This window comes from Heterodontus francisci, chromosome 1, assembly GCF_036365525.1.
Source record: "Heterodontus francisci isolate sHetFra1 chromosome 1, sHetFra1.hap1, whole genome shotgun sequence".
Taxonomy (NCBI): domain Eukaryota; kingdom Metazoa; phylum Chordata; class Chondrichthyes; order Heterodontiformes; family Heterodontidae; genus Heterodontus; species Heterodontus francisci.
Window position 1 is genome coordinate 254919614 of NC_090371.1, and position 24309 is coordinate 254943922.

Here is a 24309-nt window from a genome sequence, read left to right on the forward strand (position 1 = left end):
TGGATCTCCGCACTTTCCAAAGAAAGTCTCGGATAGGCAGACCTCATGGTCATCTGCCTGCAGTGCCAATGCAGTCTCCTTTGGGGGAGCTGGTTTGATTATGGCCTGACTCATTGCACATTCAGGGATTCTGCAGGGGACCGTCTCTTGCCCTGTCTCTCTGACCTCCTGTGGTCTTTCTTTAACTACTGGGGGCGGGGGGGTGCTATCACCTTTACCCCCGCCAGATCATTATCTAGGAGTAGGTCAACCCCATCCACAGGCAAACTAGGGACAATCCCTACGGTCACCGGTCCTGAAACTAGGTCGTATTCCAAGTGCACCCAGTGTACAGGTACAGGCATGGCATACACTGCCCTCCAATACCATTCACCATCATTTTGGTGTTCACTGCACTCTCTGGAGGAAAGGTCAGGTCTTTTCCCAGTGAAAGGGATCTAGTGGCCCCTGTGTCCCTGAGAATCACTATGGGCTTGCTTGGCCCACTCGAGGGCTATGGGATTATAGAGAGATACAGCACTGAAACAGGCCCTTCGGCCCACCGAGTCCGTGCTGACCATCAACCACCCATTTATACTAATCCTACATTAATCCCATACTTTCCCTTTAGACATAAAACCCTGATTACCTTCAGGAATTCTTTTAACCTTTTCTTCACTGGCCATAGTAAGCTTCCTGGGTTGCACTCTTACTGCAGTTAAAGCCACAGCTTGTTCTGCTGGACTTTGCATCAAGTCCCCATCTTCACTGAGTGGGTGTGCCCTGATTAACCCTACCAGTTTCCCCTTTAGTTTCCAGCAGTTAGTTTTTAAATGCCCTGCTTTATTAGAATGGAAGCACACAGGTCTTCGGGTCTCACTCTTGCTCACAGCACCTTCCTTTTTGGCTGGAGGAGGGTCCTCTGTGTCTTCTGGTTTCCTTTCTCTCCCGGGACTGCCTAGGTGGAGATCACCTTCCCATCCTTTGTCCTTTTCGGATTTGTGGGGGTGATTTGAAAAGGTTCTCCCCGGGAAACTGACTTATAAATTAAAGTAATCTCTTGGCCAGAACGGCTGCTTGCCGGGCTCCTTGAACCTGCTGCTCCTCTATATGAGTCTTTATTAGGAGTGGGAGAGAGTGTTTAAATTTCTCTAACAGAATTACTTCTCTGAGAGTCTCATAGCTGAACTGTATTTTAAAATCCCTCAGCCACTGGTCAAAAGCCAGCTGCTTACCTCTTTCAAACTCCAGATAAGTTTGATTAGCTTGGTTCTTGAGGATTCTGAACTTTTGGCGGTAGGCTTTAGGTACTAATTCATATGCCCCGAGGATAGCATTTTTGGACAGTTCATAATTTGATGAACTCTCATCTGGCAACAAGGAATAAACCTCATGGGCTTTTCCAGTTGGCTTGCTTTGTATTTAAAGAGACCAGGTCTTAGCTGGCCATTTTAGCTGCCTTGCCAGTTTCTCAAAAGACACAAAAAAAAGGCTTCCACATCTTCTTCACTGAATTTTGGAATGAGTTGAGCAAGTTTTAGCAATTTTGTACCCAGCCCTGAATTGTGCTTCTCCATATTGGACATGCTTTCACTGGGGTTACTCTGTTGCCCCCTAGTTAACACAAGCCACTTCAACTCTCTTACTTCGCATTCTTTCTGGAATATTCTTCCTCTCCCTCTCCTCTCTCTCGTTTCTTCTCCTGTCTTTATTTCTCTCTCTCCTCTCTCTCTGTTTCTTCACATTCCTTCTGGAAGCCTCTTTCTTTCTCCCTCTCCTGCCTCTCTCTCTCTTTTCCCTCTAATTCAAGTTTCCTTTGCTCCATTGTATCTTTGCTAGCAGAACCCTGTCTGGGTCTGCTTCTAACACGGCTTCTGCTTCTTCGTATTCAAGGAAAAAATGGTTGGCCACTAGCCTTTGGAGTTCAGACTTCCTAGCCTTGCCAAGTACAGTGATCCCACACTGCTCAGCCATTTTTCTCAACTCCTCCATAGAAGGTGCTTTTAACGTATCCCAAGTTACTTCACTCTGGCTTGGAGAGCTACTCGCTTCAGTCACAGACATGTTCGTATTCAAGCACACACAACCACAAGAAAACCTGTATTGATCTTGCTCTTTTTAAAATTGGGAACAATTTGGCTTCCCACTTCCCATTTCTCTCGTTTGTCTGCGGGTAAAATTCCAGACGCCAGCACCCAAATTTCTGTTATGACCAGGTGAGAAAGAGGTCTAGGGTTCCCTTTCAGCCTTCACCTCGTCTTATTGTAACAATTAATGTGTCTCATTCTTAGCAGGTGGGGGCCTGTATGACGAGTATCTTTTATATGATGTAATAAATGTGTTGATTTATTGGAATATCCTCCCCACACCTCTCCATCTCTCCACCTCGCTTTCCTTCTTTAAGACACTCTGATTCAAACCTACCTCTTTGACCAAGCTTTTGGCCATCTGACCCAATATCTCCGATTATGTATCGGGAAAATTGACCCGGGTTCAATTCTGGGTACTGCCTGTGCGGAGTTTGCAAGTTCTCCCTGTGACCGCGTGGGTTTTCGCCGGGTGTTCCCTCCCACAGCCAATGACTTGCAGGTTGATAGGTAAATTGGCCATTATAAATTGCCCCTAGTATAGGTAGGTGGTAGGGGAATATCGGGAAGGTGGGGATGTGGTAGGAATATGGGATTAGTGTAGGATTAGTATAAATGGGTGGTTGATGGTTGGCACAGACTTGGTGGGTCGAAGGGCCTGTTTCAGTGCTGTATTTCTAAATAAATAAATAAAATAAAATAAATGACTCAGTGTCATACTTTGTTTTATAATGCTGCTGTGAAGCACCTTGGTATGTTTTATGATATTAAAGATGCTTTGTAAATATAAGTTGTTGTTGCTATTGTTTATATTCTGATTAAGAGCTTCTATAATGGCTAGATGTAGAGCCACTGCTGTATATTTTCCAGCCTGTGGGGTCAATTCCCTAAGTATAGAAATTACATGCATTTGGGATAGATAATTCTTTTTGCTGGATACTTCCTTGATTAGGGTAGCAAGTGCCCTTCTGATTGGCCACTTCAGCTGGTCTGGAGAGCTTTCTCATAAAATGTGCAAGATCTTCATTTGCATGTATTTTAAAACACATTACAATGTATAGCATGATTTTCCTCCTGTTCAGGACAGCATTCTGCTGTGCCTTTTGTTCACACATTAGAGGTGCAGTAAAGGGGCAGGTCCTTGTAATTGTGCTCATATAATGCTTGTTTTGTATTTTATTTTGAATTTTTCCAGTCTCTATTCTGGTGGGTTTCTTTCTGTTTTTTCCTGGAATTTTTAATTTTTTTTGTACTTTAGTTATCCAAAAATATTCTGGGTGTTTGGTTGGAAACAAAATAGACAAATATTGTCTTCAAAGTTACTGGAAGGCTGACTGTAATTGAAACATTTAAAAGAGTTCAGCAGACAGGAAGACAAAAATAAAGGAGCGATTAACAGGGGCTTTTACAATACAAACTTTCATCAGGTAATCAGCATGACCATTGCTATCATCTCATTTCCTACTGAAAAGCAATAGGAATGTGTCCAATTTCATCACACTGCTGTATTTCCAAAAGTACAGGGTGTCACTGATGGCAGCCATGTGGCGATGTGGGCAGCAGGTTCCTGCTTCTTGTTTTTTGATGCACTGTGACATCCAGCACTATCTTTTCAAACTCACTAGCTTGTTATAATGGAGTTTGCAAATGTTGATGAGCGGAACTTAGAGCGCTGAGTGATGCTGTCTTAATCTGCGTCATTGCTAATGCTGGTAGACTGCTCTTGCAAACCTACAATGGTGAAAAAGGAAGAAGTTACGCCAAAAGTAACTTTTGTTTATATTGATATTTGACAGCATGAAATGTTCCAAGGTGCTGCATCGGAGCATAATTAAACAAAATTTGAAATTGAGCTGCATAAGGAGATTTTAGGTCAGATGACCAAAAGTTTGGTCGAAGAGGTAGTTTTTAAGGAGCATCTTTAAGGAGGATAGAGCAGCAGAAAGTTTAGGGAGGGAATTCCAGAGTTTAGGGCATTGACAGCTGAAGGAAGGTGGATGATGGGAGGCCGGTCAGAAGTGCGTTGGAGTGGTCAAGGTTAGAGGTAACAAAAGATGAGGGTTTCAGCAGCAGATGAGCTGAGGCAGGGAGGAGTCTGGCAATGTTACAGAGGTGGGACCAGTGATCTTAGTGATGGGGATATGTGGTCAGAAGCTTATCTCAGCATTAAATACGACACCTAAGTTGCAAACCATCTGGTTTAGCCTCAGACAGTACAAGGGATAGGGATGGAGTTGGTGGCTAGGGAAGGGAATTTGCGGCAGAGACCAAAGGCGCTGGACCCGATAGTGCTTCACGTGCACTAGCCAGTTCTGGAGATGAATGGCAAAACTAATTGTCCGCGATATACGTTCAAGTCTACATCGTTTAGACTTAAGGGAGTGGAATTGGAGGGTCATACGGGGGAAGCAATCAGGGTGAAAGAGAGTAATGGTTTTAATGGAGACTAGGGCATCAAAGGTGGAGGTGTGGATGTGGTTGAGCAAATCAGTAGATGCAGAAATAAATGCCGTGAGTAGAGGGCCAAAGGCTAGACAGTTCGGAATTTGAAAGTGCAGTTGTAAGTAAATTGGGAGAGAGATATTCCAGGAGCCATGTTTGCATCAATCAAAAGCAAAATACTGCAGATCTGGAAATCTGAAATAAAAACAGAAAATGCTGGAAATACTCAGCAGCTTCAACAGTATCTATGGAGAGAGAAACAGAGTTAACAGACCGGATTTTATTCTAGTGTCGGTATCTCAGTGGCGAGTCAGAAAGTAAGGGGGGGACCCTGCCTCAGCCTTCCATCGGACCCCCATTGCTATTTAACAGCAGGCAGCCAATTAACTGCCTGCCATGATGAACGCCGTCCCTTTAAGGGACGAGCTCCCGCCTCCAGAGCTGCCAGCCAATCGTAAAGCCTGCAGTTCTGCAGTACCAGCAGCGACACTGGGGCCGGTGGTCACTGCAGTACTGAAGAAAGAGGAGACCCTGGGACAGTTAAGGGGGTCTGGTGACGGGGTGGGTGATGGGTGGCTGGTGAGGGTTGGGGGGGGTCTTCTCAGGGAGATGGCCATCGCCATTGAGTGGGGGGAGGCCTTTGGGGGCCCTGGATTGCCCCTAAAGGAGTGATACCCCCCCCCGACACTGCCAGGAGGCCACCAGCTCTCACCTGGCAGCATCGACACATGACGGCAGGCCCCCCTGCCTTCAATAAAATTGGAGTGGAGTTGACAATATCGGGAATGACCCCCCTTGCCATTTTGTTTGTCCCGCTCCACTTCTGTGCCCATCTCCAAGGGCAGGATAGAATCCTACCCAACATTTCAGGTCTAAGACCTTTCATCAGAATGGGGAAAAGCTAGAAAGTTAGCCATGTTAGCATACTAGCTTCAAGAAACACCTTTAAACAAAGCTTCATCCTATCATAGACTGTCCTTTAAGTTATTTTTCCATCCTCTCCCCGCCCCCTTTCATTTGCTTAAAACCTCTTACATTTCATACTTCTCCCAGTTGTAATGAAAGGTCATCGACCTAAATGTTAACTCCGTTTCTCTCACCACAGATGCTGCCTAAACTGCTGAGTACTTCCAGCATTTGCTGTTTTTGTTTCAGATTTCAAGCATCCACAGTATTTTGCTTTTGTTTAGCCAAAGCTTGCATTGCAAGGTATTGTGTTTTGTTGGTATGGTTGTATGCATGCCTGTGTGTCAGTGATGAGAAAGGGAGGGGTCAGATATAGGGAGGAGAGTTTCTTGGAGACCTCTGGCTTTAGCTCCCCCTTCTTAAATGAGGAATGGATGTACAGGATGTGCTGCTCCAGAAAGGTCAATGGTTTTAATTTCTGCGCCTTCTTCTGGTTCAGGTCTGTTCCCTTGGATTAGGTGCCGTTGACAAGAAAGATTAAGCTTTTTGAAATGCAGTTTGAAGGAGCACATAAAATGAGAGACAAGTGTCCACCCTGCACCCCATCCTCCATCAGTAATTAACCATGCATCATAAGGTAGAATAATTTTCATTTGAAGTAAAGGTGATAGCATCCCCCTGCCCCCAGTAGTTAAAGAAAGACCACTGTCTGCTTACTTGAAAAATAAAACAACAAGGGCTTAAACCCTAATAACAAAACACTTGCAGTCAGGTGGGGAGTTGAACAGCAGGAACCACCAACATTGCACCATGAGGCCGTAACAATCTGTTTTCTGATGTGGGCGCATAGTGTAGCCTCAGAATCTAAGATGTCTAATTTACCCTACCGCCTGTAACCACAAAGACCCAGCTGATCCCAGGTTCAGTCACGGAACTCTATTGAATTAATTGATCTCGGCTGAGAAAGTGGTAGGGTGCTACAATTGGTTGCCGTCCCAGGAAGGAAAAGTCAGCCAGGGGTCAACAGGGTCATCCAGAAACTTACGTTGGAAGTGTGCATTTATGACCTCCGGGACAGGAGAAAGTTGAGTTTGGCTGTGATGAATAGCTGAATATCCTGCCTAAATTCAGCGTCAAAGTTCACACTTAAATAATGGATACTTAGGCAAGGTGCTGGATTACAACTACTGTTCTTGGAACTGTACCCAGCAAAGAGTTAATGTCTTCAGAAAAGGAACAGAAGAAGTTAAATTTAAGATACATTATAAAATAATAGAAATGTTTGTGAGAACACGTCACATTGAAAAATCAAATAAAAACGTAAACTTCACACCTGCTGGAAAATAGAACCTCATGACGAGCTTTCCAGGAAGTACTTGGCTACTAATCCAATTGAGTTATTCCTTAACATGGGGAGAGAGGAATCCATTCTTCAAATTTTCCATGTGAGATTACTTTGGGCCAAAAGCAAATTTCAGTTCCCATGACATCATGCATCTTGCTGCCTGGAATTGGATCACATGAATTAATCAAGAGAAGGAATATGGCAATTAAATCTGGTTGAGATGCCATGTCATTTTTTTTACTTTTTTGCCTCCACCAGCTGCAAGTTCTCGTGCAGTATAAGAGAAGTCAACTTCTAAGAGATAACTCTGTTTACAGAGCTGACATTTAAATTGTGTCCATTGGATCATTGGATTAGTTTTTCACACTATTGTGACAAACGATGTACTATATAGATCAGAGTTCAATTTCCCCATCAATGCAAATCTGATGTAAGTAAATTCTTCTCAAAATCCTGCTATAAGAACTTTGTCACCACTTTCCCTTTGCAAGTGCCGGCTGTGCACGGTCTGAACTGAGTGTAATCTCTCAGAACTGACACCAAGTGGTTTTATGTGTGGGTAGTGTGGGGAGGCATCAAATTACACACTGGTTGAGCATTTTCTTCTTGTAAACTAATTGAACATTTGTAGCAGGATATACAGAACTAAGGAATCCTACAACAGAGGAGGCCATTTGTACCATCAGGTCTGTGACAGCTGTTTTCTAGAACAATCCAAAACAAATTCTTGCTCTCTTCCTTTGCTTTAAATGATTATCTACTTTTCCTTAAAAGATGCAATGGTCTATATCTCAGCCATTCCCTGTGACAAAACTTTCTATTCTCTAACTACTCTTAAGTAAAGAAATGTCTTCTAATCTCATTCCTCAGTAATTAAGTTACATTATTAAATTGATGGCTCCCCTGTCACTATTTCTTCAGCTATAGCCTTTATCCAAAACACCCCATCAGAAGCTTCATAGCTTGAAAAACGTCTGCTATATCTCCCTTTTGCTTTCTCTGCTCCAGTGGCAGTTGTCACAGTATCTCCAATGCCACTTCATAATTATAGTTTCTCATCTCTGGTATTATTTACACACTCTACCTGTAATGTTCTTTCTATAATGAAGTACCCTAAACAGCACACAGTACTCTAACTGGGCCTAACCAATGCCTTGTACAAATTTATCACTACCTCATTGTCTTTACTTCATGTCTTATTTATTACACCCAAAATACAATTAGCTTTTCTTATGGCTTTATCAAACTGCACTTTCAGTTTCAAGGAATTATATATCTGAATGCCTTGGTTTCCTTTTTCATCTGCTTCAGTGTCATTCTATTGAGCACACACTCGTATTTCCTCCCAAAATGCATTATCTGACATTTCCAAATTAAACTACATCTACCCCCGTCTCTCCATTCTGTTAACCTCTCTGTCCTCCTGAAATCTTTTACAGCCTTGCTTGCTGTTTGTGTCATCACCAAATTTCAAAATCGCCCAGTCCCAAAGACCTGTGAACCCAGCTCTCAGCAAGTTACATGACTTCCAATTCTTCCCCAATCTGAACAACACTCATTTTTCTGTGTACCAGGGCCCTGTGATAGAGGCAGCCTCTGCCATGACGTAGGCGCGCCAGCCTATGGAGGAGCCCCCATGGGCACCTCCAAGACGACGACAGAAGCCATGGGCATCTCAGCCAGAGGCAGAGAGTAGGGAGCAGGCTGCCTCCACCTCATCCTCTGCCACAGGGGAAGTACCCCTTAGAAGTATTAGGGAGAGGAAGGTGCCACACCATTGAATTCACTTAATGGGTCGCCATGGTGCTATTGTCTTCATCTGTCTTTTTGTTTGCTTTACAATATAACTTCTTTATAACATCACTCTGATAGGTGTGTTGTTGTCACATCTTAAAAACGGGATGTAGCATTGTGGAGCGGGTGGCGGGATGTAAGGCTCTGAGAATATTATGTGTCCCATGCCTTATGATGTTGGACAGTGTTGGTGGAGGAACCCTCAATCTGCACATTCATGGCTGCCAATGGGACCTCGCAGTTAAGGGTCATAGCATTGAAATAGCTCTCAAAGCTGGAAGGTGAGTTTAGAGGTCTTCAGCCACAAGGGCTTGGGGGAGATCAGGTGAAGTGTTGTCTGATCTATGTGGCCCTTGCTGCCATGCCAGTCTGCAGTTCACCTTGAGGTCTGGGATGGCGTTGACAGGTGTCCTCCATTACCTGGTGCCAGCCACCTCTTAAGCGATCCCTTCTTCCTCCTCTTCTTCCTCCCCCAGTCCTTCTCCAAGGTGGAGTGGCATTCCAGCTCCTACTCTTATCCGGCTTCAGGCCCCTTTGCAGTGTCATGCAGGGCATAGCAGGCAACCATGATACAGAACATTCTGGCTGGCTCATAGTAGAGGGTAGATCCAATGGGTCAAGGCATTGAAAGTGCATATTCAACACGTCAGTGGTCTGTTGAATCCAGGTACGTGTTCGGAGGTGGCTCCTCTCTCCATCCCCCAGCAGCCGCCAATGTGAGCATGAAGAGATGCAGCACCTGGGACTCTCGCAAGATAAATGAATCATGACAGCTGCCCAGGAACTGGGCGCAGACCTGCATGATTCACATCCTGTGGTCACAGACCAGCTGGACATTCAGTAAGTGGTAGCCCTTCCTGTTGAGGAATCTGATTGGTTGGTCTGTCGGTGCCTTGATGACTACATGGGTATAACTGATGACCCCCTGGACGTGAGGGAATCCATCGATGGCGGCAAAGCCCAATGCCCTCTGTGCTGTGCAGACGTATCTGTGTCAAAATGGATGCCGTCCCCCACCCTCCGGAATATGGCAGCCCTGACCTGCCTGGTGTGATGAGCTGCCAACTGCAAGATGCCACCTAGGTCCACAGCCCATCCCTGGAACGACCTGGTTGCTTAGGAATTCAGGGCGATGGTATCTTGACAACTGCAAATAAGGTCCGTGGTCATTGTGGATAAGAGCACACAGACCATTTGCCTGGATAGACATATCCTCCTACAACATTAGTGCTCTGTCATTTTCAGGTAGCTGATTCTTGGACAGTAGACCCAATGTCTTGGGTAGCGCCTTCAATCCTACTGTCCAGGAGGTTGCATCTGCTGAAGTTTATTCTCTCTGCTCTGTCCGATGTCAGAGTAGTCTGTTCCATGTCAAGTGCCTCAGCTGGGCTTTGTGCATTCGCCAGGCTTTCTGCCAATTGCAGCTGCCCCAGTGATGCCAGCAGACACATGTCCCTCTCCAGGTTCATACCACTCAGAACTGACAGAAGCAATGGCTACTTTGTGCCACTTTTGGAGCAGCTGATCTTCATTTTGGGCCTCTGCATTATCGAAATCATGCCTTCCCATTGGCCTCATGGCCCTCCGCACAGTTCATGTCTTGGACACCCTGCCAGCCATGGCATTTTCCTTGTGCCCTTGCACTGAAAATTGAAAGATTCTGCTGACAGGCCAGTTAATGAGCTGTGCAATGAGCTCAACAGACACTTAATTGGAGGCATGTGGGGTTGCTGTTCCCTCCCTCCTGGCGTCCCTTTAATGACTCAGTGCTGACCTCCGAGAATGCGATCTTCAAATTGTGCGCACACCACTCCTGCCCCTAGCGGCTTTTAAAAATCTAGCTCCTTGACTCCCCTATAGTTCAAGAATCTGTCTATCTCAGCCTTGAATATATCCAGTGACCTAGCCTCCAAGTTCTCTGAAGTAGAGACTTCCAAAGATTCATGACCCCCTAAGAGAAGAAATTCCTCCTCATCTCTGTTTTAAATGGGCGATCCCATATTCTGAAACTGTGCCCTCTAGTTCTCGATTCCCCCACAAGGGGAAACATCCTCTCAGCATCTACCCTGTCAAACCTCCTCAGAATCTTATGTTTCAGTAAGATCACCTCCTATTCTTCTAAACTCCAATGAGAATAGGTCCAACCTACTCGACCTTTCCTCACGAGACAGCCCCTTCATCCCAAGAATCAGCCTCGTGAACCTTCCCTGAACTGCCTCCAATACAAATCTGGTGTTGGGTCCCTGATTTATATCTAAAAGGAGACTAATGCCGATTTGAGGCAGGTGTTGTACAACCTGGGAAACTGCTTTTATCAATATGACTGCGCCCGTACCCAGGTGCTAGTCAGACAAAGGACCTTATACCCCAGCATTGATCCTTGCTGTCATTGATGCTTTACACTGGGAAAATGGGCACAATGAATGTTGTATATTGTTGATAGCATTTAGGATGTTTGGTCAAGCTTTGTCTACAGAACTCTCAGAGTTTGTGTAGGTCTAAATAATAACTCATTTATTGTATTTACACAACTATATACATTCTCCTTAAGCATGTCTTGCTAGCACCTCACCTGATGCTTCTTTCTTCTTCCAAGCCTATTACCCATGTGACTATTACATCATCATCACCACTACAGTGGGAGGGGTTACTCTCACTGTCTCAAACAATAACCCTTTCAGATCCTTATACTACATCTCCCCCTTGTCTTTGTCCATATATATTTTGGATATATATACATTTGTTCATTTTGACTTTACATATTACCTCAACTCCCCCCAAGACTCTGACATCACAGAGTCAATCTGTCAGGAGGCTTCATGACTCTCCCTGATCGTGTTCTTGTTGGATTTGAAAGATCATTAGACTTTGTCATAAGTCTCGGTTGACAACTTGGATGGTTTTGACTAAGGTTTGCAGTATCTTGTCTCTGGGTTTCATGATCACCATCTGGTTCATCCAAATATATAACTGTTGTTTCTGAGGAATAGGGATAAGGTTTCTCCTATTTCATCTTATAGTACCTTCTGAATTATGTACTAAATAAGATCTTTGATGGTTTTCATCTTGTTGGACGGTTACACCTTTTCTTCCTGGGTCTCGTATCCATACCTTTTCTCCTTCTTTCAACTTGGTTAGGTTTCTGGAACACAGTATCTTATTGTAATTGTGAGCTTGTTGTTTCCTGTAAGACTTTTCTCTGTCTTGAACTCTCTGGTAATCCTTGACGACTAGTCCTGGAAGTAGCTGCTTGGGTCAAATAGAAAGTCGAGTTTTTACCTTCCTCCCCATCAACAGCTCTGAAGGTGATAGTCCACATAACAATGGAGTAGATCAATAATACAATAGAGCAGTTGGAAGATCTTCATTCTCTTCAACATTGACTTAATAGTTCTGACTCCTCTTTTGGCTTCTCCATTCGATTGAGGATATCTTGGGGAACTTGTGAGATATTCAAACCCCCACTTTCTCACAAATTGTGCAAAGTATTCATTTGTAAACTGTGGTCTGTTGTCTGACACAACCTGGTCAGGAATACCAAGCGTTGCAAAGGTATCCTGTAAAATTCGAATGACAGATTCTGTGGTTGTTGAATACAAACTTTTCACTTCAATACATCTCGAAAAATAATCAATCACTAACATGTAGGATTTTCCATTGTAGAAAAATAAATCTATACCTAGATGCTCCCACGGTCTGGCATCTTCTCTTAACGTTGTGCTATACTCGGTCTTCAGTCTTCCTAAACCCAAAAATAGTTTTGGAGAGCCTGCTTGAAAGTGACTGTTGGTCTCTGGCTGTTTGATTTCATCCACTTTTTTAATTAGATGTAGGTCTAAGCATGTTCAATCCCTCCTCGACCATGTAACTGAGTGTCCGCTGATTGTAAGCAATGCATCAACAACCATGGCTCTTGGTCTGACAGAACTGTGACACTTGCACCTATGTCCAATTTGAAATTAGCAATATGTCCATTGACATAAATGTTTGCCATCCAGAATGCCTGATTGGGATTATTAATTTCCCCTAGGAAATTTCCTGGTTTATCTTCCAATGGAAGTTGTTCCACTTCATTCACAACTCTATGTGTGAAGACGTTTTGTTTGGCATATTTGAAAGTACGGGTCTTGCTTTGGTGCATCTTTCGGAAATGGCCTGTCTTTTTGTAATGAAAGAATTCTGCTTTACTAGCAGGACGCTGTTCGCGCCTGTGGGTCTTTTTGGCACCACAGCGCTGGTAGAGTTTCACGGCGTCATGCTCCTTACTACCTGAGTGTACCTTCGTATCTGGAAATTGCTCTTCAGTCCTGGGCTTCATGATCTGTCCAGTCATCGGAGTTTTCCTCACCCAAGGCTTCTCTTCAGCCCGCAGGATGGCTCTATTTGTCTTCAGACCTCTCTCTGCCTGTCTCACCATCTGAATTGCTTTCTTGAGGGTGAGGTAATCTTCTGACTGTAAGAGATCTGATAAAGACTCGTCAGCTATTCCCACTACTATTCGGTCCCTGAACAACTCAGACTCCAATTCTTCATACTCACATCCCTCAGCCAATCTGTACAAATCATTAATGAAAGCATCCAGTGATTCACCCAGCTTTTGGATCTTTTTATTAAACTTTGCTCTTTCCAATATCTTATTGCTCCTTAAATTAAAGTATTTATCAAAGGCTTGTGAAACATCATCAAACCTCATTGATGCCTTGTCTTATGATCATGTCATCAGCAATTGCACCCATGGAGTATATCATTTACTTGTTCTGCTTCAGGTTTGATTAGTAGCTGAGAAGCTATTCTAAATCTTGGAAATCTTTTTCTTCACATAGATCAATTCTGTACCTGACTGGGCCCTTCCAAATTCTGAAAGCTTTCAAGCATCGTGTATTTTGTGTCATCATTTGCTAAACTCTTAAGAGTGTTCCCTTATTATTTAGAAATTTTTGTTGCTTTAATGGAGGTGTACAAGCTCTTTCTGAGGTTTCCGCGCTTTTCGGAGGTTTCCCACACTTTGGCTTCGCTGTGTGCTCGAGTAATGGTCGCCAACTCTGGACCTGCCCTTCATGAGGGATCAGCTTTTGTCCCCATTTTGCCTGCCCAGTGTGCCATTAGACAATGTTTTTACCCTTTTCAACAGGTTTCTCACCCGGTCCCCAACTTGTGATCGCTGGATCTGGATTCTTGGGCATTAGGAATGTCAACTAAAGAGGGAAGAATGGGGGACCTGAAATTTTCAGACAGCATCTTGTGTGATTTGTGGGCAAAATCCACACACTCAGTGGCTAGATTGAGCATTTACACTGTGGCAAGGTTACAGAGGCAAAAATTATTATAAATGTGTATTCTAAATTATGAATCGGAATTTATAATGATAAAAAGTTGACAGAAAAAAGGGGCAACAGGAAATGAGGCTGTGTCGACTGGAGTTGCACACAGATGTAAGACTTTAAGTAAACTATAGTTATTTACAGATAAGTACATGCAATGTTGTACCAAAGTATCTTACTTTGCACCATTATATTGACCATCTTGTAATCAAATGGCTGCTAATTCACAAGATTTGCTACTCCAGTATGAAGGGAGTATGTGTCTCAATTTAGACTTGACCTACTCAGTACAGGCACTGATGAGCATGGGTTTGCTGGAGGCTGGTATAATCATCTTGTTTTGTTCATTCTGATCTATTCTATATTATAATATGATAAAGGTTTTCTTACAGACAACTGCAAGAACTATGAGTGTTGTTGAATTTACAGGCAACAATTTTGTGGACTTAAAGGCAACATTGAAATTAATATTGACAAAATGGAAACTTTACTGAAAATTCTGGAAAGAAGTTGAATAAATCACGACAAAAGTAATTCTCCAAGGGGGAAGATAATTGTTTCAAATGCTAGCTTGGCATGACTAGATGCAGTTATGAGCATTTTGTCAAGTTTGCTTTGTTATGATCCTGTTTCTTAAAAAATATGCGGTGCGTCTTTAAGACAGCACAGGATCAGTGCTGCTTTAAGAACAAACAAGCCTCAGGAGTTATCCAGAAGTTGCATTCTGGTTACCCAGCAACAACCATACAAATCGAGAAGAAACGAGATACAATGTTGCCAATTGCCTTTTGAAAAACTGACTACCTGGTTGATACAGACACACAGTCTGTCTGCCAGCATACACTGAAGGAAAAGTGAGTTCTCTCTCTGTCTGTTTAAACCCTATTTATTATACTCTTAGAATTCTGAAAAGTCAAGCCAGATTAATTTCTTAAAAGAAAATCACCAATTACTTTAATAACTGGAACAGTAATTGCTGAATTCATTGCTGGAAGAAGAGCATCACTTCACAAGAACACAAGGAGTAGGAGCAGGAGGAGGCCATTCAGCCCCTCAAGCCTGCCCCACCATTCAATAAGATTATGGCTGATCTGTCCCAGGCCTCAACTCCTCTTTCAGGCCTGCTCCAACTGCTGAATTAAACTACTGATTGGCCGACTATTGAAGAACCGTTTCTTCCCCCCAATCGGACAGCTGTGAGAACTTCAAGCAATCTTGGACTGTTCCACATTGGAAGAGTTTTGTATTGGGGACATTGTTCAACTTCAGCCTTGCCAAATAAATGTCTGTGTTGTAGTTGTTTTGGAGTAATTTACACATGCTTCTTTTGTTCGTCGACATGCTTGTATTTTCAAGCTAAAAGAATGAATGATCAATAATTCTACTCTAAAAATTCTCTACTGTTGATGTGAGGATCAAGAGAGAGGGCACAAAATTTGGATCAGTAGTAGCACCCTTTTTTGGGGGCACTGTGGGTGCTGTTTGGTGTCCAAAATGGCATCCACAGTGCATGCACACACTTTTGGAGCGAGTCTTGCTAGATGGCATATTGGTGAGGATGATAACGTGTGCAGTGAACGGTCGCCAGAGGTATTCAGAGAAGGCAGATCTATTTAAAGGGATCATCAACTACTTACAGGTTAGTTGTTGGTTGATTTCTTCTGGCTGTTGTTATGACTCTACACCTTTTTGGTGCTTTCTATAGTTGTTTGAAGTTACTAAAATTACAGGGACTAGTGTGGTAGGTGCTCAAGGAGTTTATTTTCTGACTTCAATGCTTCTGCACAAAAAAGCTGCTCCCAGACATGGGTACATTTGTAGCCAATTCCCCTTTGAAGACAACATGATTTGGAGAATGACCGGAGGCTATGCACAGCAGGACAAACTGCTAGCAGAGGGAGGTGAAGGAAGGGGAGAAGGGCTGTCTGCAGGGGGCCCTATCCACTCAGGGTTTTCAGGGACCAATTCTCCTATCTGAACCTCAGTGAGGAACAGTGTGTTAAATGTCTGCGTTTCAGTGGGGACAGCCTTACTGAAATCTGACACCTGCTGCAACAACAACTGCAGTCTCAGAGCCAGCCAAGGACTGCATTGCCAGTCACTGTGAACCTAACCCTGGTGATGAGCTTTTATGTGTTTGGCTTCTTCGAGACTGGAGCTGGAGATATTTGCAACATGTTGTTTTCCATCCACTGTTGCAGAAGGGAGATCACTGAGGCTCTCTACTCAATAAGCGATACGACGTTTCCTTCTCCCTTACCAGAGAGAATCAGGCAGAGCGAGCACAAAACTTCACTAGAATTTCAGGCTTCCCCGTCGTCCATGGTGCCATTGACTGCATGCATATTGTTTTGTGACTGCCACTCTGCTCTATACCACAACCAAAAGAATTCCACTCCCTCAAAGTCCAGCTGGTGTGTGACCATACTCAGAGTCACTGCCCAGTATCCTTGCAGCAGTCATGATGCCTTCATTCTGCGACAGTCCGCTGTGTCAGTTGCATTGGAGCCACCATGGCAAACCAAAGGGTGGCTACTGGGCAACAATGGCTATCTGCTGACCGCATGGCTGATGACTCTGGTGCGCAATGCACATATACGCAGCATGCATACAATGAAAGCCATGTTGTCACAAGAAACGTGATAGAGCAGACAACTGAGGAGCTCAAACAACACTTCCGCTGCCTGGACTGCCCTGGAGAAGTCCTAAGCACTCGGCTGAGCTGGTCTCAAGACTCGTGGCGATCTGCTGCACACTGCAACACGCACATCGTGAGGGGAGAGCCCTTGCTGCCATCTGTACGATGAGCAGCTCAGGAGGATGAGGAGTAGGTTGAGAAAGAGGAAGAAAGGAGGCAACCTAGACAGCTCCTTTCAGGCCTAGCTGTCTATAAAGCACCCGTCCGAGTGCAATAGCAATAATTGCAACCCCAATTTCCCAATCAGCAAAATGACCTCTGTCACTGTCCGTCACTGCGTCCTCTTGGCCACGATGCAAAAATGAAAGCCATCACAAAATAATGATTCAAAACTAAATTTATAAATCAAATCATTCCATATTGAATGCAAAAGTCAACTAAGCACTCTTGTGCATTCCTTTACTGCTTGTCTTCTGTGTGTCTTTGTCCTAGTGCTCTTATGCAGTGCTACCCCAGTGGCTACAGCATGTCTGGTAGAAGTCTGCTGACTTTCAGTGAGGAAGATTGCAGGTGGCCGAGCTCTGGTCCCAGCAGGCTCGTATTGGACTGCACCATCTCGGAATGAGGAACAGCAGTCTGTGCTGGCTGGGTAACAGGCAGAGTTGGGAGGATGAATGCTGTCATCCTGAGAGAGGACACCAGGTTCGTGCTTCATGGAGCCGCTGCCATTCAGCTGGGGCAGCGCCTCAGCAAACCTTGTAATCTGTTGGAGGACAGATTTGTAGACTGAATGAGACTCTGCAAGCCCCTTTGCACGCTATAATCCACAGGGTGATGGAAACCACAGCTGCCAAATGGAAACATATTAATTTCGGCATATGGAACACTATTTGAAAATTTACCGGACATTGAACATAACTTGTTTAAAAGGACCACGGAGCAGTGACTAAAAACATAATTGCACATTTGCAATCTGAGAGGCAGTTGAATAGAGAGACAATGGGAGTGCTCCTTAATTCATTTAGCCAGATGGGTTTTGTCTATAGTGATGATCAACAGACAATGATAGTCATTGTTTGTGTAAGAGCCAGCACTCCATCCACCTCACCACCACACCGACCCGCCCCCCCCCCCCCCCCCCCCACACACACACCCACTGTGTCTAGTAAGCTTTGAAGAATTAACAACCCTTGCAGGCAATGCTGTGTCAAGCAAAGAGCTGGTCACATCATTAACCTGCTGGCCAACATGGGAATTGATTGAATTGTGCATCACAGTAAACTTTTGGACAGACTGCAATTTTGAAGACCAAAGAGAAGCAAATTCTCTCTCTCTCTCATATAAAGTTCCAGGGAGCCACAGAAGTAACTTAAGCCTCAAGATGGAAGACCCCTACAGCCTTCTGGTATCAGCGAAACAAGTTTGAAAGTGCGCACTGGGCCCCAACGAGAACTGCAAGACTTAACTTCAATCAAAGACTTCACTGCAAACCAAAAAAAGAGTAACTGAATTCTATCTACTACTTCAAACCTTCCCCCTTTAATTCTTTCTCTTCTATATCTATTTGTGTGTGTATTTAGTGTGTATGCATGCTAGCGTAGTTGCGTCGTGTATTTTTAGTAGTTTTAACTGAGTTAGAGTGTTAGGGTTAATAAACTTACACCTTTCTTGTTTAAACCTGAGAAAGCCTGTCTGATTGATTCCTTTACAATTACAATTAGAACGCAGTGAGCAAGGACTCACTGAGCTGAAGCTAAAAACACTGTGTTTTAAAAGTTAAACCCTGTTATGGTCAAACCAGGAAAGGGGCGAGAGGGGAGCCTGAGACCCCTTCCTCACCTGGTCATAACAACAGCCATGATGATAGTGGCCTCACCTTGCATGACTTCAGTCTGAGCTTCCACCGTAGCATTTAAAATCTGGTGGAAACTGCTTAGCTGAATTGGAGGCTGAAACATCGGCCATCAGACGCTGCATCGTGGTTGAGTCCACAGGTATGCTGATAAAATTGGCCACCACTTCCACACTGGAAAGAGTATGCTGCAAATTCTGTGCAAAGCCCTCTGTCAAGTTGGTGCTGGACAGCTCCATGCACTTTGGCATTGACCACAGGCTTTCTGGCAGGCCTGCCAATACGCCAGGCATTCCATTGTGCCTTCTTCTGTTCACTGCTCCATCAAAGTGTTTATCTGAGTCCTCGGCAGCAGAGCTCATGTCTGACTGCACCCTCCTACAAGCTGACATCTGCACTATCCTTTCCCCCTGCCCTGACTGCAGTCCACTTGTGCCCAGTGTCTTATCACGTGCAGATGCTGTCTCTGTGCTATCTTGTAAATTACATGCAGTGTCAATGTTAGTATCTCAGCTGGTGACTGCGAGTGTGAAATCAGGCGATTGTCTTTATCATCACTGTTTTCTTGCTGTTTCTCCAGTGCCTGGCCAGGTTTCACTTCTTGGGAATCGGAAAGGAGAAGGGTCAGGTTGTGGTGTGGAGAAGAGGTGGGGGAATTTAGGAGGTACATGGTTATGTCATCTGCAGCTTATAAATCAGAAAAGAGTGTGGGATGAGTAGGCGATAGGATGTGTGAAGGAGGATTAGGTATGAGGATACCATCAACTTTGATGGTTTCAGTCCCTCTGCTGGCCATGGCCTCAGCAATGGGCGGTTCAATCAGTGTTCCTTCTAAGCAGTGCAGCAACCTGAAAGCTCCCACACACACTGTGCACAAATCGGCCCTTTTAAATTACTGCACATGTGCAGCTGTGCAAAAAAATTCCAAGGGCCTGCAAACTTAAACAAATCGACGGCGCATTAAAAGAGAGGGTATGTTAGTCTCAATATGAACCAGCAGCATCTCTTCTATGGGTTCAGGATGTGCAGGCGCACCTGTCTCCCCTGGTTAGCTCCTGCTGCCTCTGGCTGTCTGCTATCTTGCAATGCAGGAGAGAGAGAAATGTCAGTGACTGCAGTGCAATATTTGGCTGATGTTGTTCTCATGGTTGAATAGCTGTCAGTGTGAGCTAACAAGCTTGCAGCAGTGCTAAATGTGTGAGGGTGCAGTGTGAAGCATATGAATGTCAGGTGTGAACCCTGATTGAGATTGTTACTAGGTGAATCATGGGGGTTTGGTGAATTGAGCAGTATCTTAGCCTAGTGGTGTACTTGGTAGGAAATGGCATTTGAAGATGCATTCATTGACTTTGATCACTTTTGTGAGGTCATTGAACTTCTTGCAACATTGTGTCCAAGTCCTAACTGCTCCCTCCACAGCTATCTGCTCCCGCTGCCTTTTGAGCGTGTATTTAAAGGGCCTGCTGGCCCCTGTGGATATAGGACATCTCTCCTCCTTTCCACCTCTTCCACCAAGACATCCAGTGCAGCATTTTGAATACCTTGGAGCACACTATCTCGCATATTGCGGTGTTCTTCTGTCTTTGCCAGGTCAGATTCAACCCCCACAGGACTCCCAGCACCTGTTACAACCACAGTGCACCTCTCCTTTAAGAGGTGCATGGCTAGTTTTAAGTGGTGCTAGCCACTCATGATACTGGTCCCCTGCTCAGGGATCCAGCCAAACAACAGTGCAGTTAGTGCTGGCTGGACACTGAAATCATGTAAAACAGCAAGCAGCATAAAGTTGGCATGCTGCCTGCATTGTCGTCAGTGGGCAGGGGCTAATCTTGCATCGTGATCCCTGCACCAGATTTCAGGGGCTATTGAATTCAGACCCCCACAGTGTCCTGAAACTTCCATCTGACTCTGGAAATGGCAAAGAGGGAGGACCTCTTATGCTTGACAACATGCCAAAATCACAACTTACTGATATTAAAAGCAATGCTTTAGAAAGACATATTGACTAGGACACAAACTGCTCTATTTATGTTGACATTTAGAAGTTGGATCTGACCCCAAATTCAGTCTCCATTTGTCAGTATAAACATTGTATTTATATATGCCAAATCTATGTCAGGTTTAAACTGATCAAACTGAGGTAGAGTTCATCTTATTACTAATTTGGATGCACACCAATATAAAGTGTAGGCATCATCCAACCCATACCAGATGCTACATCTGTTTAATAATACCAGCCATCTATTCTGGCTGTTGTGTAATGAATCACAACCGCTCTCCCCTCAAAATCAGAATTTGTGTGCATACAAAGGCATCTTTTGTGTGCATAAGCAAGTGAATATTGAAATTAAAGTATAGTAGTGGAGCTGTTCCACAAGCATTGCACTTGATCTGCCCACATGACTTATGGTGTTGGATCTTAGTATTAATGTGGTATTAAGCAGACCAACAGAGCTCTGTGGGAGAGAAATCGAAAGCAAGAGTCGCCATAGTACAGGTCTGTAAAAGTTTTTTTATACATGCATTAGCTCCTAATGACGGGAGAAGCTGTCATAAGAGATCTATCACAAATTGGCAGACTGCTAGGCTGCAAGTGGGCTGAAAATAGCATGCTTTACTATGTCTCTGTCCCTATATGTAAAACCAGCCAGGCCCCTTGTAAGCTTTCCAAATTTCTCACTGACAGTAAGGCCTACTTACATTTTTTTTGCAGCAAGGCTACACTGTGACAGGCTAATGTGTTGCCGATAGCTTTCCGTTCATGCTTTTATAAATGTAGCCCATTCTCTGCACAGTGCTTCTTTTGGTAGAATTAATATTCTGTGAGAATAACTGACAGCTTGGAATAAAACATATTCACTGTTTGCTGCTGATGAAATGTAAATACTGATATTTGCTGTGATGTGCTGTGTTTAGCTGCAAGATGCCTATCATTTATATATGATGCAAAAGTAAACAGTGTTAGTATTATCTGTTATCATATGCAGAGTCTTGGCTTGCTTAATGCTCGAGTGTAGTTTGTATGCATGTATGTTCAAATGCAATACAAAATTAGAATCCTTTTCCCAGTGTCTTTGACTGTGTTAAAGACAAGCTGGGCTGTTACTTTCATTAAATCCATTGAACCATCTTTGTAATGAGTAAAAATATTGATGCTGGCATGACATTGAGCTCTTGCAGAACAGAAATATCCCAGATTGCGCATGGTCTCTGTTTGAAACAAGATTTGTGTAATAACAGTAGATGAGCACAGAAACAGGTTCGACACTGATGCCTGCTATCCTCCAGTGTGGAATACCCTGCTAACACTTGTATAAGCACATACAGAATAACCACTTTAGGCAAGGTAACCCAAGGCTGACGGTGCCAATGGACATGTATCCCAGAAAAAGTCAGCAATGTTTGGAGAAGGGTAAGGGGAGAACATTGGGGAATGAGGTGAAACAAATATTTCTGCTTGTGTTAATTATGGAATCATGTAAATACTAAGGGAAGGTGAACGGGGATAGAGGAGAAATTTGCAAAAAAAAAGCTGTTACTTCAGTGATTCCCACATCAGTGAATAAAAATGAGGTGCTGCATTTCTTGCAAAGTGTTGTTTCGCACCAACTGACATGGATGTCGACCCATGTCGTGCATAGCTTCATTATTGACTTTCTCTGCTGAAAAAAGGTTGTGTAAGACTAGGCAGAGATCTAAGTGGAAATTTATTTATTTATTTAGAGATACAGCACTGAAACAGGCCCTTTGGCCCACCGAGTCTGTGCCGACTATCAACCACCCATTTATACTAATCCTATAGTAATCCCATATTCCCACCTGTCCCTATATTCCCCTAGCACCTACCTATACTAGGGGCAATTTTTTATAATGGCCAATTTACCTATCAACCTGCAAGTCTTTGGTCGTGGGAGGAAACCGGAGCACCCGGCGAAAACCCACGCAGACACAGGGAGAACTTGCAAATTCCGCACAGGCAGTACCCAGAATTGAACCCGGGTTGCTGGAGCTGTGAAGCTGCGGTGCTAACCACTGCGTCGCCCATATAGATAACATCGTTGAAAGAAAATAACTAAAACCTTGAATATGCAACACTAAATACTGCACAATAAATAGTGCACAAACAAATACTTATTTGCAGGATAACTATTATATGGAAATGGTGGTTGCAGAATAAATCCCGGGTAACACTTATCTGTTAGTGGTCCAGTTATCCCCTGGTGGTTTCGCAGATTAAGGTAGGTTCAATCCCCACTTTGTTGAGTAAGCTGATCACAGTCATTGAATACCTCAGATGGCTTCAGTGCCCTTGGCCTAAGGAAGGGAAACTTGGCCTGTATTCCCCCTCCTGATGACTTTTCATTGATCCCTGCTAGAAAATGCATGTGTAAATGTCAGGAAAGATAAGGTTGGGCTCAGCTGTGATTTTCCCCTGTGTTTGAGCAGTCTTACAGACACTGTCAGCCCTTATAAATAATCTTCAGGCATTTAGGTGAGGTACCAGAAGTTGCCACTGCCCTGTGGAACTGTATCTAGGAATGTAAGGAAGAGGGGAAGGATCGACATTGGTAGCAACAAAATCACAACTACCGTATATACTCGTGTATAAATTGAATTTTTGAGATCAACTTTTGAGGCTAAAATTTGGGGGGGGGTCATCTTTTACACGAGTCATATTTTCGAACTTTTATTAACAAAATAATAATGGAGACGGGAGTAGAGTCAGATGGATGCGTGGGGAGCTATGTATCCATTCTGGCGATGTTCACTGACCCATTCTGCAACTTCACCATCTAATTGCAGCCACTTGCTAGGCTTTCCCATGTTGGCACTTTTATTCTCTGGCATCTTCGTGAGCTATGTGGAAAGCTTTCTCCAATTTCTGACATTCTTCTCTGATACTTTGAATTCTTTTCCTGCTGCACAATTATTCGCCTTCTCTGCACACGCACCAACTTTTAAACTGCGCTGTGTATTTGTTGTTGTTCCTTGGCACATGTTGAAAAAATGTGGTGGTCCAAGGTGAACGTTTGGGTATTTATACTAGTGTGTGATTAGAATGTTCTGTCTGTGCTCTGAAAATTAAGGTTGACCTTTACACGAGATATAGGAAAAATTCAAGATTTTTTTGACCTAAAATCATGGGTTGACTTTTACACGAGATCGACTTTTACGTGAGTATATACAATAAATTCCAAAGAAAACCTTTTTCAAAAAACTGAAATGGTTCTAATGGAATCTCAACCTTTACATTAAAACATACAGTTGGATGAGATTTCATGTAACTAACCGGAGAAAGTTGATATCTTGCAAATTCATTTTGTGAATGTAAACACTGTCTGTTATATAAAAGTTTTGTCTGGTGTGCCACCTCAATATGGCGTACCATCTCAATAGAAGACAAACTCGCCAACCACACCAAAGCATTTTGACATAATAGGTAAGAACTCTCTAGTTTGGATGTTTTATAATATGCCAGCATTCGGATAAGATGAAGCTGAAGCTAGAAATATTGGTCTGGTAGATGTCCTAATGGTCATATGTCTTGAATCTTTTTTTCCTATTAGATTCCATATTCCATTGACTGATCTTTAAGAAAAAGTATGTTTAAAACAGAGCTGAACCTCTAACTATAGAGCTAAACCTTTTTTCCAGTGAGGTTTAAAATTAGAATGAGAGTTGCGCCAGCAACAGGCAGTGGCACACAGTGGGTGCAATTAGAATTCTAAAATCAACATTCCACGTGAGTATAGCGGGGGCTTAATAGTGCTGCAGCATCTCATCTGACTGCTGATATTGGCTCCACGGTGTCCAAATCAGTTACAATAAAGAAGGAAGTGGATTTTTTCCATGCATATTATTAGCATACAGTGTATTTAACGGAACACCGACAAAAATGGCAATTAGGAACAAAGTCATGTAGGGGTACTGCTAAACACATGATA

At 43.6% G+C, this 24309-nt stretch overlaps 1 protein-coding gene across 15 annotated transcripts in view; it reads left to right on the forward strand.

Annotated features, from left to right (window-relative positions):
* Positions 1–24309, forward strand: part of inpp4b (inositol polyphosphate-4-phosphatase type II B) — a 996728-nt gene that overhangs the window by 461949 nt on the left and 510470 nt on the right. The window contains exon 1 of one of the 15 annotated variants that reach the window (XM_068043242.1): positions 20809–20861. The exons of 13 other annotated variants lie outside the window; for them this stretch is intronic. The gene's annotated coding sequence lies outside the window, so the exon portion shown is untranslated. Of the gene's footprint in view, positions 1–20808; positions 20862–24309 lie in introns of those variants that run through there. One more of the 15 variants, XM_068043219.1, reaches the window with a different exon arrangement.